General features: G+C 45.0%; 1 protein-coding gene across 2 annotated transcripts in view; it reads left to right on the forward strand.

The window, feature by feature from the left end:
• SOBP (sine oculis binding protein homolog) overlaps window positions 1-16,281 on the forward strand; it is a 122,272-nt gene extending 105,991 nt beyond the window's left edge. For both annotated transcript variants that reach the window (XM_075747823.1, XM_075747825.1), the window contains one exon: window positions 14,345-16,281. The gene's annotated coding sequence lies outside the window, so the exon portion shown is untranslated. The remainder of the gene's footprint in view (window positions 1-14,344) is intronic.
• The last annotated feature ends 1,270 nt before the right edge of the window (window positions 16,282-17,551 follow it).

The raw sequence follows: 17,551 nt of genomic DNA on the forward strand, positions 1-17,551 counted from the left end.
TTGTCCAAGGATAATGCTGCAGAGGCAGATCCCCCCCCTTCATTCCCTATTCCTAGCCTACTAAATCCCTCTGATAAAACAGCGCCTTTATAAAACTGTTAATTTAATGTATGTCTGTTGCTTCAAACCTGTGAGCGAGAAACAAATGTAATTGCATTTGTTTAGATTCACAAGCGTGGAGAGCTTCTTTCAGGAAAAGGGAAAATGGTGGGTGTTGCAAGAAATCTGTTCAGCAGTAAAATACTGACGGTTTGCCGGATGTGGCTTGGTGATATGCCAGATTTCATTACAATCCGTGGAATATTCTGTAGCCTCCAGTAAATCCCTGTCCCTGGTAGCACAAATAGTGACTGCAGCGGTGCAGTATGAATATTGCCTTGAAGGGCTTGGCACCTACAACCGCAGATAGCAGCACGTGATGTGGAATCTGGGCCATTGCAATATCTCCCTGCTCCATCAGTGCAAGCTAATTGCACCATCAAAGATACCGAAGTATAGTCAGGACTCCCTTTTTATTTGTTAACGCCACGTTCCCTGTGCTGGCTGCAGTGCCGGAAACGTTACTTCCCTTGATCACAAACAGTATTTATTTACTTTCTTCGGTGAAACAGAACCATTATTCTTTGTTCTTGGCATGTGCTGACACATTTAAAAGATAAGTTTGTAAGAACAGAGGACAACTATAACTTTCTCGGACTAATAACCAACATATACAGTAACTCAGAAGTCAAATGAATATTTAAAATCTTTATACTCTCCTAGGCCCTGCTTATGGGGATGCCCCTACCCATCCCTGAGGAGTATGGATGGAATACGTGTCCCTCTCAGCAGCAAGATCTTTACTGCAGACCCCACCTTTGGAGCTTGAAAGATTGTCTCTTCATAAATGTACGCACGCTTTTACCCAGGGGTAGTGATTTGATTTAGTGAGAAGGCCACTATTTGACTGTATACCTTTTATTTAATTTTAGGAGAGCCATGGTTAATCCTTGCTTTCCCATCTTGCTTAAGCTCCCCATAGCTGTGGTTTGTGTCAAGCCAGTGCTAAGAGACTTGCACATTTGTGTGCTGACACTGTAGTCAAAGACATGCTGGTTCTTAGCATCTGTTTACGCTTACCTTGATCATCCAGGCTCCAATTATGCCACCTTTCCAAGGTCCCGAGCCCAAGAAGGGTTTACCATCATCCAGAGCCAGACCCTTAAAACTCAGAGAGAATTCTGGCTTCACTGATTTGTGTATTTTTGGCTGTTGACATGATTATACGTGACATCACGGTTAGTATTTGACAGAGAAAGTGGGCAAACAGAACAAGCTGCATTAAAAAGACAAGAAGGCTGCTTTATCGCTCAGTTATTGTCCTCAGCTCTTTGTATTATCTAAATGTCAATAGCTGCCACTTTGGCTCTCCTCAGGAATAACCATTTTCCCATTCACCAAGAGTTTTATATATTCTTTTGTCTCAGCGTAAGGGTTGTCTTACAGAAAAGTTTTCAGGTTTCCAGACAAGATTAATCTGACCCAATATAGACATCTGGAATGAAGACACAGCTGAGCTAATTGTCTAAACTCTCTTTAAAATCAACCTAGAGAAACAGACACTTCAAAGAGACAGCTGAGCTCATCCTGAAGTCAACAACTAAGACAGGTCAGACGAACTGAGCTCTAGGAATGCCTGTTTCTCCCTACTCTGAAGGAAACTTAGGGTGATCGGCACAGACATAGACGTCCTCACAGACACTGAAAGTTAAAAAGCCCAGCCCCGGGTGACTGCCATGCCTCTGGGGTTTGTGCAATAGCATAGAATGGTGTGGTGATGGTTGTTAGTCAGTCTGTGTTCGTCCCCTCCGTTCTCCACAAAAAGAAAAGAAGTAACCTCTGTGCAGAAGAGGTGTGAGATCGGGCTGCTTGTGCGCTTCAAGGGAAAGAGGATACCCAAAATACTCTGCAGAAATAAACAGCGTGAAAACCATCTCATTCCAGCGGGTACCTCAGTGAAATGCGGGTGGGTTTTGAGCCTCTCAAGGCACGCACAAGTGATTTGTGCAGCTCTGATGATTGATTTGAGGCGAGGACTCTTTGGTTGCATGCAGAGCCCCCCTTTCGCTAGTGCTGGTAATAGCCAGTCCAGGGGAGCAGAGGGGCTGCTTAGATTTCTGGCCTGGCAGCATTCTGTCAGGGAAGGCTGCGCAGGGCTCGGAGCCTGCCCGTGCCTGTACAGGGGGGACAAGCCGGGGAGCAGAGCATCGGTGCAGCCCCCACCTCCACCGTGCTCGTGAGTTCCTCCTGCCCAGGCCTGGTAAAACCCTGCTCCTTCGGCAGTCTGGCTCTGGGGAGGATCCATCACAAGAGACTCCCAACCTCATAGAAATTCTAATAAAATACAAAGAGGGTAGGAGCTGCACTAATAATTGCGTTGGCTTGGGCCCTTGGAGGTTTGTATTGATTGCACTGGCCGAGCTAACCTGGGAGAAGAAAACAGTCCAGAGAATTGTCTTTTTCTGTCTTGCTCCCTACCTACCCTAATTGGAAAATCTGAACATATTGCCCTAATGTGCAACTTTTCCTGGATTTTATTTCCCATCAAATTGTATGAAAAGAAGGAAATTAGCCAAATATTTTTACGCTAGAGTTCTGGACAGACAGATTGAATTTGTGTAATAGCAACATGGACTCTCTAAAAAGAAATCAATGCAAGCGTGACCTTTTTGGGCAAGTTGCCAAACTCTGGATTATTTAATGTACCAATTACTTGATTATTGGAAGTGCTAATCAGCAACATAATCCTCGATGTTAAAGTTTAGTCTCTCCATCAGGATGTGGACTGTCAAGCTGTTCTAGCTTGATGCAATTTGAAGAACCAGCAAAAGATGTCTCAGTGCCAAAGTCCTACTATGATAAAGGAATGAAGCTAGGAAGAATATTCTGTTGAGTGTTATTTTTTCAAGTTTGAGCAATGTGAGTTTCTAAAATTAGCAGTGTTAGTGTTGCCTGCCTACATGCTTTATGTCCAGGCGGGATCAGCTTTAACCCTCCAGTTTTGGTGTCAAGGTTTCCTAAAGCATATAAATAAAAACACTAAGGTCTGCTTGGATTTAACATGATAGTTACGGTAAACTAAATTAGAAAATTAAGTGCCACATGCTAAACTCACAACTAGCTTCTCTGTATGTGTGTGTGTGTGTGTGTGTGTTGACTAATCCTATGTTGGGGGCAGAGGGGTAAGAAAAGGAAAGAGTTTTTCTGCTTGTGTCAGCAGAATTTCTCCCAGAAGTAATGGAAATAGTAGGAGTATGGCCACCTACAGAGCCAACCCATATGTCCTGAGGTCAGCATCTGCTGAGTTATAGGCCCAAATCTCCAGCTGTCTAGTCCATACATTGGAGTCGTAAAAATATACAACATGCAGAACACTCCAGTTCAGAGCAGAAGTAATATATATCCCACCGTGAGCTCCCCTGCCCATAATGGTCCAGCACAAGATTTCCTGCTCTGGTCAGGATTCCTGAGGCAAGGGGCATAGCTATTAACCTCCCTTTCTGCCTTAAGAGTTTTTATCGCTCCCCTGTCACTGTAGCATCTATCTACTAGCATCTTACCCTGCCCTGTTTGCTATGATCAGGACAGAATTTGACCTTAAAGGTGTACTTGAAAACAGATTTTCTATATTTAAATACATTTTTATGCTAGTCATCTTCGTTGACACAGCACTATGGGCCAGAGCCTTAGCTAATTTTAACTGGATATAGTTCCACTGGTGCTAAACTAATTTAAATCAGTGGAGTAATTGGACTCAAACACTTAACACCTACTCTTCTGGTTCAGAAGTTTTCCTTCACCTGGCTTCTTATGAGCCTACAGAAATTTTCCATTTATCCGAAGGGGGAGAGGAGAGACTGTTAACACCACAAAGCCTTAAACACGTTTGCTTGGAACTGAAGCTTTTGCCCTTGAGAGCTGCCTGGCTTTAGCAGTGTGATCTTATGTTTCAAAATTGTCTGTGTAGCTTCTCAGATATATTAAATCAGAAATAGGATTTCCCAGGGGAAAAAAAAAAAGGAAAAAAAAAAGAAAAAAAAAAGAAAAAAAAAGATTCTCAAAATGTTGAAGTGTAAAATGACATACTTCCAGGGTAGCTTTCAGCTCCCACATCTTGCTGCCAGGGTGTGGGAGCACTAACTTCCGTCTCAGTTGCAGTAAATAGCAGGCTCGTGGTACGCTGCCGTAGATCACTGCACACTCTTTGAATCAAAGGAACAAGCGCTGATTTCTGATGGGTTCCTCCCGCCTTTCTACAAAACCTCCTAGGGCACATGTTTCAAATATGAAATCTGATTCTTGAACCCAATTTAGAAAATAACTACACCTGGTCTGATTTGCAAAGGTAGTGAGCATCTAGGGCTGCTGGCAAACAAAACACAGGGCTAGAACTTCAGCCAGCAAATAATGCCATAGCTTGATTGACAGACCCACAGAAATTTGCAGAGCCTGCGGCTCCTGGAAACTGTAGCCTACCTGACAGCTCCCAGGACCTAGGACCACTGACTCCATTTCGGTGCTTGCTTGCCCTTACTAGTTTTGATTGTCTTGTGAAATGAAAATTATTTGAACTGAAATAAGCATCTAATCTGTGCCATTCCCTAAGCTAGTACAACCCACATTCATATTGAAATGACAAGTTACTCACAATTCTGTAAAGACTGACCAGGCACTTTCATGCATATAAGGCATAATGCACCTCTTATTTAAGTTGGTGCAAAGCAGATTTGGTTGCAGTCAAAAATGTTAAGCGTAAAACACGCATAGAGGGAGACTCTGGCTCTTCATTGGTCTGTTCTTGTGCTGTCGAGCTACCAAAGTCAGTGGCGCAGGGAAAGTTTATGGGGGGGAAAAAAGCACAACTCATGATTAAATACAGAGTCCCTAACAACAAAGACTGTAGTAAAACAGACAGGCACCCTTGTAAAAACATCATCTGAGACAACGATTGCCTTTACATTCAGAGGCCAAGATCCTGGACAGTATGTGTCTGATTGCCACTGAAACCTGATAAGGAGCTTAACACCTAATAGCCTTTGTGAAGCTTGACCCTGAAACAGCTATGGCCAACCTCAGTGCAGAGCAATGAGCTCTGAACAACTGTCAAGGGCTTATAAACTATTCCTCAGTATTACGAGCAATACCTGAAAGTGGGTCAGAAAGGAGCAAAACACTTTTGAGGACTGTGGTTGCAAAAAAGTTGGCCATAATCAAGCAGTGAGCAATAGAGTTTAAGATACAATTAAATTCCTGTTAAAAAAGCAGTGGGGGATTCAAGCAAAGCAAAAGCAAAGCTGTTCGAGCAAGAAATCAGGAGGAAATCAGACTGTAACAAACAAGCTTTTCTGAAGCACTTTTTGTTTCCAGATTACCTGCTGAGTCTCTCCCTGTCTATTTTTAGGTCCCACAGAGCAAAACAGGCAAGTTAAGCACATTCCTGGGTGCCTCCATCAGTCAAGGCCTCATGGCTGAGGCCTACTAATCATTACCTTATTTACGCTATTTTGCTAATGAGCTGCATTTCACTCCTGGGACCAGAGGTTGTGTTTGGAAGCGTGTGTGATCATCTCGTGAGAGCTGTGAATCGAAGTAGCCTCTGACATTTTGCAGAACGCTCAACTATTCAACATTTGCTTCTGTCATGAAAATTACAGCTAATTAAATATCTGGGCTTGATCCTGTGCAGTACTGTGCGCACTCAGCGCTCGATGCCTCTAATGCAAGTTGAAGGCCCTCAGCACGTTACAGACCGAGGTCCTGCCTCTGACTCATTTGCATGGCTTTGCTTCCCCAGACACGATTTTGGTATTTGAAAAGAATGGTATTCCTGTACAACATGTGTCTCAATTTGTAACGATATCCTCCCTGCAGCTGGCTTGCTTTTCCAAGTGTTTCTGAAACATTACTGTCTTAAATTCGAGCCAACCTACAATAACAAATTATCTGGAGGCAAAGAGGCTGAACTGCGTTTGTCGAGGGGATGCCCCCACTGTCTGCTGCACTCCATCTTCTGGTCCCGGTTTTGGACTTTCAGGCTGTGCAATGTAATAATCTTCTATAGAAGAACACATTTCCAAAAAAAAAAGGGGGGGGGGGGAGGAGGGGTTTAGGGCTTGGGTAGCGTAGAGTGAAACAACTCAAGAAAAGCCAAGGGAAAAGGAGGCTGAGGGGAGACCTTATCACTCTCTACAGCTACCTGAAAGGAGGTTGTAGCCAGGTGGGTGTGGGTCTCTTCTCCCAAGTAACAAGGGATAGGACAAGAGGAAATGTCCTCAAGTAGCATCAGGGGAGGTTTAGATTGGATATTAGGAACAATTTCTTCACCAAAAGACTTGTCAAGCACTGGACCAGGCTGCCCAGGGAAGTGCTTGAGTCACCATCCCTGGAGGTATTTGAAAGACATGTAGATGTTGTGCTTAGGGACATGGTGTAGTGGTGGACTTGGCAGTGCTAGGTTAATGGTTGGACTTGATGATCTTAAAGATCTTTTCCAACCTGAATGATTCTATGATTCTGTGATTCTGTAACTGTTGAGTTCCGACCTCTCTGGAAAGATCTGCATCCCATCATCAGCCTATGGATATTGAAACCTATGGTTAGAGCAATTTTCAGCTATTTATTTGGAGCCCATGTGGTTAAATGTAAAACTTTGTGTTGCCTGCTTATGCTCCAAATATTTATAAGCTTTCATGAACCGCTAGTGCTTCCACTTCTAAGTTTCTTATCCAAAGGCGGGGGAGACACCCCTCTCCCACAGGAATTCTCCCATTGGGAGATGCTTGAACACAAGTAGAAAAGAAAAGATACATTATGAGGTCACTGAAAATTTGAATTCTGACCCTACCTTTCAAAGATAATTAAAATGCCAATTCTGTTTTATTTGAAGCAGTTTACCAATTAGTGCTGAACTGGTTATCTTGGTGGTAAAAATATTGTTTCTGTTTTCTTGAGGTGGGAGGGGAAGTGGGAAATAGAGAAGATCTAAGGCAAGGGTTAGGTCCAACACAGGTTGCTCAGTGGCCGGCAGTGCTGGGATAAGGGAGATGCCCTAAGGTGCCTGGCACTGCACTGGGGGCTATGCCAGGTCTCACCTACTTGTTGCTTATCTGTTATGGGTGGGGTTTTCCTCTTCTCCCCAGAGTATAATCTACCTGACATTTTGGCCACCTGAGCATGCCCCCTTGCCTTTGCATGAGTCTGCATCTGCTCTTGCTTAGGCTGAAGTGAACCAAGATGGGGTTTGTGAAAATCAGGGAGAAACCCCATGGGGATGGTGCCAGGCATGCAGCCCTGGATGGTGATGGATGGAGAGGTTGTTCATGGGAAAATGTTGATTGCTTCATGATATGGGATGATGAAATTTTTCACTAAAAAAATTCAATGCTGCTTGTAAAAAATTATTGCTGTTGTTATTATTGGTGGTGGTGGTGGTTGTGGTTGTTGATGATGATGATGTTGATTTTGTTGTTGTTGTTGTAATTTTGTAGCCAATAATAGCATTTCAGATGAAAAAGCCAGGCCCAAGCGTAACCCAGGTGAGAGGGAGGACTCTCACAGGGAGGTACAGGCTCTTGCTCAGCAAGACCCCCATCCTCAACATTTGTCCTCTTCCTCCACGCTGCCACGCACTGTTAGTTTGCCTTTTTCTGGCTGTTTGGCTGGTTTTACTGGAGAGATCAGGTTGGATAAGAAAATTGAGAAGCACCTCAGAATAGCCAAAAGCCTAGTGGTTTGGGCCCACAGGAGGCTGCTGAAATTCAAGTTGAAGTTTCTATTCTGAATCAGACAAAATTGGAGGCTTAAAGAAGGGTTATCACATCACAGTGGTTGCCTGTTTTCAGGAAAGGAGAGTAGAAACTCTCTGGATTTTTTTTTTCCTTCTGGTTTAGTTTTTCTGCTTTGTTTTTATGTTTGTTATTTTTTTGCAAAAAGATCCTTGCAAAGTTTCAGCTTTATTCCAGTGCAGAATGGGAGAATTAGTTGAAAATTTGAGGGGGGGTTTTTTAAAGTTTTTTTTAAAAAATCTATCATCTCTGCTACATCTGTACATGAAGCATTGGTGGGGCAAAGCAACCTTTTTACAGGTCTGCCAAATACGCTGGTGCTGCACTAACTGGAGGGCAGTGGGCTGCCTTGCTCTTGTGGTGATATACCCAGTTACCCCTGTGTAAAGCAGGATCTGGCCCAGGCAGGCTCCATAGCGGCCACGGCCAGAGGCAGCAGGTGCTACAGCTGAGATTACAAGTCCAGAGCTGTGGTGGCATTTTCCTCTTTGCATGACTTGCATACGTACCTCAAAATGCCCCAAAATGTAAACCAGAGACCCCCTGTCAGTTAAAGCCTGGAGAAAGATGGTGCCACAGGGCTGGGCAGGAGGGCCTGGTTGACATTGGTTTCGTCTTTAGTTCAGGTTGAAAGTGAAGGGGAGTTTAATGAGCTCGCTGAACAATTGTTCTATAAAAAGTTAAACCATGAGAAACTTCTCTGAAATGGTGAAAAGTTGTATGAAAAGAATATTTAGAGAAGTTCTGGACAGATTGCTACTTTGAAAAGTAGAAAGTGGTATAGGTGGGGAAGGAAGGATAACGGCAGAGCAACCTGACAGCAGCACCAATGCTGAAATCTGGGGAACTGAGCCCAAATGTTCATCTTAGCCAAGACTGGTCTCCTCTGCCTCCCGCTACAGCTGGTGGATAGAGAGGCTCTTCCCAGATGTGTTTTGGAGCACCTAACACAGTGCCTGCTCTGGAGCACCCCTGGGCATGGGAAGGAGAACGAGGACACTGGTCCCACTGGCTTAAAGCTTATAAGCCCTTGCCTCCCCTCTACATGTACCACAAGGAGAGGAAAGGAGAAAGCAATGCAATTTGGTGCAAAAAGCTTGACAGTGATGGGAACATGAGGAAATGGAAATTTAAAATGCTGCAGCATGGGTTCCTGGTGGCATCTGTTTTGCCCAGGAGAATCCAAACCTGAAGGAGGAGGTGCCGTGTCCCCTGAGTCTGTGCAGAGCAAGTTGCACGGTGAAGTTCCGTTGCTGCTTTGTGGTACAGGGGAGGATTTACAGCAGCCCATGGGACATTCTCCCCAAGTACATGGCTGTTCTTTGCTAAATTTAGGGAATCCTGTTTCCACTGGCTATGAAGAAGAGCTGCATGCTTACCCAGGCCAAGACTGTACTCCTGTTTTTGGGGGGAGGACTGTCTGTGGAGATGTATAATGGAGGGAAGAAACTACTTTTCCCTCTGCCTTATGCTGTATCCCTACCATGGAGCCTGGGGCTGAAACAAAGCAGTCGAGAGCAGACGCTGCTGGTAGATAGCTGTTGAGTGATTGTCATCAGTTTTGAAAGGGTAGAGAGGGCTTCGTTTCTGTCTCATTTCTCTTCAGTGAACTGGCTGTCTGGTAAATCCAGGAACATGGACCCCATATCTTCTTGGTGACTCTCAGGGTCTCTTCCACACTGATGATCCCTTTGCTCCTTCTTTTTTAAGAGGAGATTTTCCCTTGGGCCATGCAGAAGCATGAAGGAGAGCCTGGAACTGTATTTCCTCCATTTCCTTGCTACATAACGAGGGCATGGTGACATACATCCCTATTCCTAACTTCACTAGCTAGTTTCAGGGTTCAATTTAACATATATTGAATGAGTTTAGTGAGAAATGGTACTGAATGTACCAGCAAGGGGCCAAGTGTAGATGTAAACTGGTGAAATTTCCCCAAAGGCTTTTCTAGGAATAGATACAGGGAAGCAGGAGTCCACACACCACAGACCTTCTGCTTTCTGGTTCATGCTTCTCCCTCGAGATCCTTCCTTGACAAGACGACTAGAGATGGTTGCAAGCACGGCCCCTGGTGCATCCCTGCAACAATTTGGTCACAGAGTCGGGGGTGACTAAGCTCTCTCTACCACTTCTTCTGCCTAGGCATAAAAGGAGGGCAAATCCCAAGCCTCTTCCCCAATGCATTCCTTGAAGTCACAATGTCTGCTCAGATTACAGCTCGTGTTTCAGTAGGCGGGAGAGCCTGAGTTGCACATCTGACCCAAAGCTGACAAGGATCCATAGTTAACAAGACCAGAACAGAAGGAAAACACCACCTTCAAAATCAAGGGTTGGTGCTTAAGGACCCTGTTTGTTATCCCATTCGTGCTAAAGGTCTCCACTGACTCTTGCAATGTGGCCTCCCTTCAGTTAGCTCATGGAAATATAAATCATCAAGTATTCAAAAGGGAAGGTTTTAATGAAGAAGCTTGAACTGCTTTAAGAATTTCTAAAAAAATAAAATAAAATAAATTACAGAACTATTACAAGTAACAGATGATTCCAGAGTGTTTCCAGGGCTGAGCTTGCTCCCATGCTGACTTTAGCTGCACTCTTGTGGTTTATCTTCAGAGCAGTTTCCCTGAGAAAATAAGTGCAGTGCCTTTACTTTAGGGCCATGCATGTCCCAGATGAACTAGGCCTCTTTTAGCACATCAGCATTCATTGTCTGGGTGAATTAAGTGCTGTGCTAAATGATGGAAACTCTGCCATGCCAGCCCACATCAACAGTTGCCTCAGCCCTCCCCACCCAGTCTCTAATTTTATTCTGAACAATAAGATGTGAATCTGGAGACAGAAATGTTCAATGGGGTGCAGAATGAGGAGGAAGCAACCATGGAAAAACTGTGTGTGCCTGCCTGCATGCATGTGTCCAAATCCATGTCAATGACATGGCCCCTCTGAGGAGGTAGGACATGAGCGGGGAGAGCACTGGGTGGAAGCAGCTATTTCTGGCGGATATCACTGCCAGCAGGACCATGCTGCCAGTGTGGCAGCACTCACCTCGTGGGGCAGCACTGGGAGCAGGCACGTAGGGATCGGTGCGTGGGTATCGGGGAGCAGGAGGAGGAACTGCCCCCACAGCTGAGCTACCCAGCTCCTCAGCATGGAGGCATGGAGGGGGACTGGAGCAAGGAGCACTTCTAGTAATGGGCTCTACCAAGCAGGGCCAAGCTTCCCACCACACCAGTTCCAGGGGCTGTGCAGGACGGAGGGCTGTAGGTCTGCAGCATGACCTGGAAAGAGCTGCAGAAAGGGAGGAGGGAAGCTTGCTGGGGAGGCTTTGCCCTAGTTAAGAAACTGTCCTGCCAAGCTCTAACTCTGTGTTGTTTTGAGCAAGGATTTAAATCCGCAGGTGTCAGGGCATAAACCAAAGAGGAAGCTCTGCATTGATGCAGCCTGTTTCATAGCTGCCCATTGCGCAGGTTATGACTAACAGCCACAGAGGGCATCAGTGCGGCTCTCACCTGCTATTCCGAGGAGCACTGTGTCACTATCTGAGCCTGCATAGGTGAACCTCCAGGTTACCCATGTGAGCTGGGTCATCATCTAGTTGAGTTATTCTCCTTTTGCCCCCCTCCCCCCCCCCCCCCCCCCCCGCACTGACATTAGGGCAGAAATGAGCCTTCCTACTTGTTCCCTTTCTGTCATCTTTCCCATGCTGCCTCCTGGGGTTGGAACTACAGCCCACCTATGACTTCTAGGTGGTCTTCCATCCCAGGATCAGCCCAACCCTACTTAGCTGTGGAAAGCAAGCAAAACCCAGTGTGCTTACCTCAATGCAACTCACATAAGCTCAACTTCATAGCTTTGTGCTTACAAAAATTCTTCTTTTGTGGCTGACGCAATTTTTCTATCTGATCAGCAATATTCGATGTGTGTTGAGGGCAAGTTCAGCTGGGGTGAAGAGCATATGTTGCTCTCCTAAAAAGTAATTTGCTTTTTGGGGAGGATATAAATAGCTGACTTTGTTGTGTGGTCATGCACGCTGGTGTTGGCACGAGGTGTGAAGTGGTGATGACTGGTGTGTTCTCATTTCTTTATAAAACTTTGCATGCTATGCCTGATATGGATTTTTATTCTGTCACTTGATCACTACAAAGATGCATTCATCAAACGCAATGACTGCCATATGAGCCAATCAACAGGGAAGGTCCTTCTATCCAGTTTGCACAACTCTCTTACCCTGAATCTATCTGCAGTAGGGGAAAATATACAGAACTTAAAAAGCTAGCTGGCTGCTCCAGGCAGATAGTATCGAGAGCTAGTGAACTTCTTTATGCCCTCCCTCCCAAATCACTTATCAGTCTGTGCTATGCCATGCCATTTGAGACTGATTAGTGAGGGATGGAAATTCGTTTCTGTTGCTGTATGGAAAGAGAGGAGGCAGGCAAAATACCTGAAGTGCAGAGTGAGGTTTCATACAGACGTTACAGATTTTATTTTCTTTGCTTCTCTTTTTAGTTAATCTCAGAGCAAGATTTCAAGCCAAAAAGTGACAGAAAGCAGTTGTGTGCTTTATGGGAAGTACTTAGTAGGTAGATACATCCCAGTTCTCAATCTAGTTCTTGTCCACAGCTCTCTGTACACACAAAGCTGCTCATCCCGCTGGGCACGTTGCCCTAAAGCCCAAATGTTACTCCTTAACCTAGATATAGTCATCTCCATGCTCTGGGAGTTTATGCTGGTCAACATATTCAGTGTGCCTTCCAGGCACTGCTTTGAGAAGCAGGGGGATACGAGCACAGCAACAAGAGGGATCGCAGAGGAGCCAGTGTGAGGGGGAGATCGTGGAGCAGACTGACAAGGAAAATGTGACCCAGCACCAAAATTCAGGCTGAGTACTTCAAAGTTCCAGTCTGAATCTTTAGGGGACAACAGATCCCATCCAAGGAGACAGAGCCCAAACCACGCTGTGTAGAGAGAGAAGACAGTCCCTGCTAGGCAGCCTACGTGGTCATCTGACAAGGGAAGCAGAAGCATGCAAGGCCATGGTGTATCACCCGGTAGCCCCTAGATAAACTAAGGCATCAGGAGCTTATAACCACTGTGGTGGTGTTAGTTGCGTTGGATTGATGAGAAGGTGATTTGTGGTTTCAAAAATGTGATTCCAAAGATTTTTGTGACCTTGGCCTTCACCACTGGCAAAGCTCACCATATTTTAGGGGAGCTATCATGCAGCTTTCTGAAGGCCTCAAATCAATAAAGCTGTGTTTGCTCCAGTATTGTTCACCCAGTCAAAGCACCAGTGGGCTTCAGAAGGGGGTTGTCTGAATAAGTCCTCTGGAATGCATCCCTTTTGTGTCCTAAAAATGAGAAAATAAAGAAAACAAAAGCAGTCAGTACATCTGGTCAGATAACAGGAGAAAAATGGACCTAGAAATGAGGATCAGGATAGAAAAAGGAAACAACTGGAAAGTTAAATTCTTTGCCTAATTCTGTGATCTGCTGTAGCAGGATCTGGAGGGTTTAGTTTGGTTCATGGAAATGTAAGTGTTCAACACTGAAAATATCAGATCTTGGTAGCAGTTTACCTCAGTGAGAGTAATGCCTGGTTCTGCTTTGGGTCCTAAAATGCCTTTATTTGAATTCTGTTTGTCATTCATGTCAGTAACCATGCTCTGCTGGTTGTGACCCCCTGGCACTGTAGCTGCTATGGTGGTGGTACCAGACTGGTTGCAGACCACCCCAAGAGAGGACCAAGGAGGTTGTGGGGAACTCCCGCCCGACCTCTCTCATTGCAGCTCGATTTTTGCTGCGTTGAGCACACATCTCTCCTTGGTATGCTACGGATTTGAGGAAGGGCCAAGAGGGGTGTCTTCAGTGTGTGTGCGTAGCACGGATAGTACCTATGGAGTTAGCTCTCTTAGTGGGAGATGTGTATTTACGTGAGAGTGGAGCTGTCTCCGGTTACCGTCCCAGTTTCTCCGTTAGACCGATCAGCCCTGTGGAGCCACATGCCAGCCCGTGCAGTGAGATACCTCTGGGGAGCCCTGGCCCGTACGGTGTTCCCCATCCTATCCCCATCCCAGGTGCTGGGGGGGGTCCTGGTCCAAATGCTTCTCCTTCTCTGACTCCGCTTTCCCGCCTGTGCTGTGCAGAGAGCGGTACCTCCCAACTCTGTAAAGCACACTGAGATCAAGGGGTGGGGGGTACTGTATAATTGCAAAGTATCATTATTCACCCGTGCTCTCGTAGGATGAAAGGCGCTCTATGAAACCTAGAGAATGAACTATTATTATATCGGTTTCCAGCTTTTTATCACAGGAATTCCTCCATCTTCCTTTCCAGCGACCTTGGAGGCCATGTGTACCGACAGCCCTTGCGGCACGAGGGGCACCCGAGGTCGAAGCAGTGGGGTTGTGCCTCTGCCCGGCTGCCCGACCAGCGCGAGGCGGCACGTGAGCTCAGGCGGTGCCCGGCCCGCCTGCGATGGGTCTCCCACCACTCGCCCTGACCGCCTCTCCTTGTCTGCTTTGCAGGAACACTTGCCGACAGGGTACCTTGCATGGAGAAAGGGAGCAGAGCAAACCACGTCACTCCACCGAATGACACCAGCTGGTCCGCTCACCACCCCCTCTGGCTGAAAGTCCAGCGAAGAAAACAGCTTCCTGTCACGAAGCCCCTCCGAGGAAGCCTCGGTCCCACGGGTGCCTTTGACCCAGAAGACAGCACATCATGGACCCACACAGTGTGCTCAGCATTCCTGCAACCACCTCTCTTCTCCTCCAAGGAACGCTTTTTCCTCTTGGTTTCTTGCTGGGGGGGATTTTTCACCCTGGTTTCAAAAACCACACGGACCAACATAGGTACTTTTCCCTCTCTGACTTCAAAGCTCAGATATTTGAGACTGGACAATGATACGGATTTTTTTTTTTTTTAAATTTTTATTTTTTTCCTTCGAAAAACTGCTGTGGTTTTGCTGCTACACTAAGAATCGTGATTTGCATTGTATGGTTTTGGACCTATTCAAGTTTTGATGGGGGAAAGGGGTAATACTGGAGTAGCAACGCTTCAGAGTCATCTCTGTCCTACCCATGATGCACTTTTAAATGAAGAGTTAGAATATTTTATTGGCTAATATACTTTCCTTGTTATTTTTACAAAGGCCACCTTTATCCTTTCTAATGCCATATTTTCAGTGTTACACTTTTATGGCTTTTAATTTTTGATTTGACAGATGTAAGAAGCAGCATGAATAGTTTATACTGTGGTTTTTCAGAGACTGAATGCCAAGAGAACTCAGTAAATGTTTATTCTTCTCAGCTTTCTCTTTAAATTCCCCTAAATAGCGCCCCATTTGGGAACAGAGCAAGAGTGTTGAACTAAAGACCAAAATTCCCTCAAGGTGTAAAATAATCTGAGGGGAATATTTGCTGGGCGTCACGAAAGACTTGGATGAAATTTCAACCCTGATGGTTTTCAGTGATCCAGGAAGGCAGTGAGACAATCTCTCCATATGCATAGCCCTTTCATGATAATTAGAATGGTATGGACAAACCAATGAAAACAAGGGTAAAGTGAGAAAGATCCCCCATGATTCTGTTTCACTGTTTGCTTTCTCCTGTCATGGTTAAGAGAAATGTGCAATTCGATCCTCAATCAGTGGGTGGAGGATAACAGGGTAGAATTTACTTGTGTGCACTTGTACAGTTGTAGCCAAGAGTCCAAAAGTACACTAGAGCATGTTATACTGGCACTGAATTGGTAAGAGAGTCGTGGAGTATCCCATTCTGACAAATAAAAAAAAAAAAAAAAAAAAAAGAAAAAGAAAAAAACAAAAAACCCAAAAAACCCACAAAAAAAATCAAAAACAAACAAAAAAATTAAAAAAAATTTCAGATCACCTTGTGATTCAGTGTAACTGTTTACTAACTCAAATAAAGCAATTGTTCACTCTCGAGTGTTCAGAGTACACCTTTTCTATAAGGCTGCTGTGAGGAAGTGAGGAGCAGTTTGCAGGAGCAGTGTCTCTGGCAGTGTCAGCGGTGTTGGGAGCAGGGTAGCAGACTCAGTTGAACCAGAGCCTTGTAGTGATGGTGCACTATGAGCACTATGTATATACTGTATTTCTATATTTTCCTTTGTACAGATTCACTTAAGTCAAGCTACTGTTTTACAGGTGCTCCTTATTTATTAGAGCTGTGAAAGCTTGGAAAACACACCGGGCGAGTAAGCTCGCTTTTTAAAAAAATAAACAAAAAAAAACCAACAAAAAAACAAAAAAGGGGGGGAAAAATCCAACAATTCCTGAGCCTAGGGAGAGAGCTCAAAGGGATACTGATGAAACATCCTAAAGACAGCAAGAATCTGCAGCACCCTCAGTGTGCTCTGCTTTCCTTTTGGGCTTGCAACGCTTTTCTCTCTCCCTGACTGGTGTCAGATTTATTAAAACAAAATAAATCTCCAAGAAAAAAAAAATGCACTTAAATGTGCTGTTGTTTTATTATTATTTTTTCCTTTTTGTGCATGTGGTTATTCATTCCTCTACCTGCCTGGTCACAGATCAAAAGAAACTCAGTCTGAAGTCTGGGAAAAATGTGTGTAATTGTTCTTGGAGGCTGCATCTATGTCCCTTCCATTTTTGTGCCTCCCTCACCACCTCTCACTTTCTGCAGTGTTTAAGGCATGGGGGAAAAAACCCTGCAGTTAGCACAGTGCAGAGTTAAGTCCTCATCTTAGAGAAGAGCCCTGGATGGATGCACTGGCTGCAGCTTCATTCATTTCAAGGGGATCTGTGCAAGCGCGATCTGCTCATGCTGCACTTGGGGCCACGCACAGAGTGTGTTCTGCCTGCTTTTTGTAAGGATAGGGTTTTTCTATTCGTGAACTCCCCCTGAAATCAAGCCAAGGTTCTTCAAAGCACCAAACTCCTCCCAAATGCCCCCAAAACTCAGCAACAACAACGTATTTGCAGGCCCTGAGCTGTCTCGCACAATAACATTTGCTTCCAGCTCTCTCGGCCAGCGCAGCCAGCGCTGCTGATGGAAGGGTTTGAAATGTCCGGTGAGCTCTGTAACTATTTGACTGATTTCATTAACCAGCCATGTAAGGCAAACAACAACAGCATAAGCATGCCTGCTTGGAAGGGCACGTAGAGCAAATCTTGTCTCCCTAGTAAACAGCTTGCTGCATCTCTATTTATTCATCTGAACTTGGCTGTAAAATGAAGGCCGTGTGTATTGATTTTGCTTTTGTCAGTGGTCCAGAATTGTTAGCACACATTTTCACTCTTCGGAAAAACAACAGACTCTTTAGAGAAATCTTTCTCTCTCATGTACTGCTTTTTCCAGAAATGGAATCAGCTTGTCAAAAATCATCAGGACAGCAGAAGTAGAGAAAGTGATCTAGGCTGGAGCTGGCTTCACACATTTCCAATGATCACAAACTTACCTTAGGTTTCCTGAAAATTTGCCCGCCTTACACTTTCTTAACATCTTACCCCAAAATTCAGAATCTGAACAACTGCTTTGGACAGTTGAATCACTTCATTGTTTGCTATTTTAAAAATATCTACAGCTGCATATCTGGGGAGAAATCTCCAAGTACACATAAACCTTCAGCAAAATGTAGACCAAATGGTACGATACATTATGCAAAAGAAACCTGCTTTATTTTTGAGGCCAAATCCATCCCTCGCATGATGCCAACAAAATGAGTGGAATCACACAAAGGATGTAAGAAGGTCC

This window comes from Balearica regulorum, chromosome 3 (genome assembly GCF_011004875.1).
Source record: "Balearica regulorum gibbericeps isolate bBalReg1 chromosome 3, bBalReg1.pri, whole genome shotgun sequence".
In the NCBI taxonomy this organism is placed as follows: Eukaryota; Metazoa; Chordata; class Aves; order Gruiformes; family Gruidae; genus Balearica; species Balearica regulorum.